Raw genomic sequence first — 2,239 nt, 5'->3', positions numbered from 1 at the left:
ATGATATTGATTCTTCCTATCCATGAGCATGGTATGTTCTTCCATTTGTTTGTGTCCTCTTTTATTTCACTGAGCAGTGGTTTGTATTTCTCCTTGAAGAGGTCCTTTCCATCCCTTGTAAGTTGGATTCCTAGGTATTTTATTCTCTTTGAAGCAATTGTGAATGGAAGTTCATTCCTGATTTGGCTCTCTGTTTGTCTGTTACTGGTGTATAAGAATGCTTGTGATTTTTGCACCATTAATTTTGTATCCTGAGACTTTGCTGAAGTTTCTTATCAGCTTAAGGAGATTTTGGGCTGAGACAATGGGGTTTTCTAAATATACAATCATGTCATCTGCAAACAGGGACAATTTTACTTCTTCTTTTCCTAACTGAATACCCTTGATTTCTTTCTCTTGCCTGATTGCCCTAGCCAGAACTTCCAACACTATGTTGAATAGGAGTGGTGAGAGAGGGCATCCCTGTCTTGTGCCAGTTTTCAAAGGGAATTTTTCCAGTTTTTGCCCCTTCAGTATGATACTGGCTGTGGGTTTGTCATAGATAGCTCTTATTATTTTGAGGTACGTTCCATCAATACCGAATTTATTGAGCGTTTTTAGCATGAAGGGCTGTTGAATTTTGTCAAAGGCCTTTTCTGCATCTATTGAGATAATCATGTGGTTTTTGTCTTTGGTTGTGTTTATATGCTGGATTACGTTTATTGATTTGCATATGTTGAACCAGCCTTGCATCCCAGGGATGAAGCCCACTTGATCATGGTGGATAAGCTTTTTGATGTGCTGCTGAATCCGGTTTGCCAGTATTTTATTGAGGATTTTTGCATCGATGTTCATCAGGGAGATTGGTCTAAAATTTTCTTTTTTTGTTGTGTCTCTGCCAGGCTTTGGTATCAGGATGATGTTGGCCTCATAAAATGAGTTAGGGAGGATTCCCTCTTTTTCTATTGATTGGAATAGTTTCAGAAGGAATGGTACCAGCTCCTCCTTGTACCTCTGGTAGAATTCAGCTGTGAATCCATCTGGTCCTGGACTTTTTTTGGTTGGTAGGCTGTTAATTATTGCCTCAATTTCAGAGCCTGCTATTGGTCTATTCAGGGATTCAGCTTCTTCCTGGTTTAGTCTTGGGAGAGTGTAAGTGTCCAGGAAATTATCCATTTCTTCTAGATTTTCTAGTTGATTTGCGTAGAGGTGTTTATAGTATTCTCTGATGGTAGTTTGTATTTCTGTGGGGTTGGTGGTGATATCCCCTTTATGATTTTTTATTGCATCTATTTGATTCTTCTCTCTTTTATTCTTTATGAGTCTTGCTAGCAGTCTATCAATTTTGTTGATCTTTTCAAAAAACCAACTCATGGATTCATTGATTTTTTGGAGGGTTTTTGTGTGTCTATATCCTTCAATTCTGCTCTGATCTTAGTTATTTCTTGCCTTGTGCTAGCTTTTGAATGTGTTTGCTCTTGCTTCTCTAGTTCTTTTAACTGTGATGTTAGTGTATCAATTTTAGATCTTTCCAGCTTTGTCTTGTGGGCATTTAGTGCTATAAATTTCCCTCTACACATTGCTTTAAATGTGTCCCAGAGATTCTGGTATGTTGTATCTTGTTCTCATTGGTTTCAAAGAACATCTTTATTTCTGCCTTCATTTCGTTATGTACCCAGTAGTCATTCAGGAGCAGGTTATTCAGTTTCCATGTAGTTGAGCGGTTTTGATTGAGTTTCTTAGTCCTGAGTTCTAGTTTGATTGCACTGTGGTCTGAGAGACAGTTTGTTATAATTTCTGTTCTTGTACATTTGCTGAGGAGTGCTTTACTTCCAATTATGTGGTCAATTTTGGAATAAGTGTGATGTGGTGCTGAGAAGAATGTATATTCTGTTGATTTGGGGTGGAGAGTTCTGTAGATGTCTATTAGGTCTGCTTGCTGCAGAGATGAGTTCAATTCCTGGATATCCTTGTTATCTTTCTGTCTCGTTGATCTGTCTAATGTTGACAGTGGGGTGTTGAAGTCTCCCATTATTATTGTATGGGAGTCTAAGTCTCTTTGTAAGTCTCTAAGGACTTGTTTTATGAATCTGGGTGTTCCTGTATTGGGTGCATATATATTTAGGATAGGATATATCCTAATATACATATATTAGGATATTAGCTCTTCCTGTTTAATTGATCCCTTTACCATTATGTAATGGCCTTCTTTGTCTCTTTTGATCTTTGATGGTTTAAAGTCTGTTTTATCAGAGACTAG

Source organism: Piliocolobus tephrosceles, chromosome 11 (assembly GCF_002776525.5).
Source record: "Piliocolobus tephrosceles isolate RC106 chromosome 11, ASM277652v3, whole genome shotgun sequence".
Lineage (NCBI taxonomy): Eukaryota > Metazoa > Chordata > Mammalia > Primates > Cercopithecidae > Piliocolobus > Piliocolobus tephrosceles.
This window is presented reverse-complemented; position numbering follows the sequence as displayed.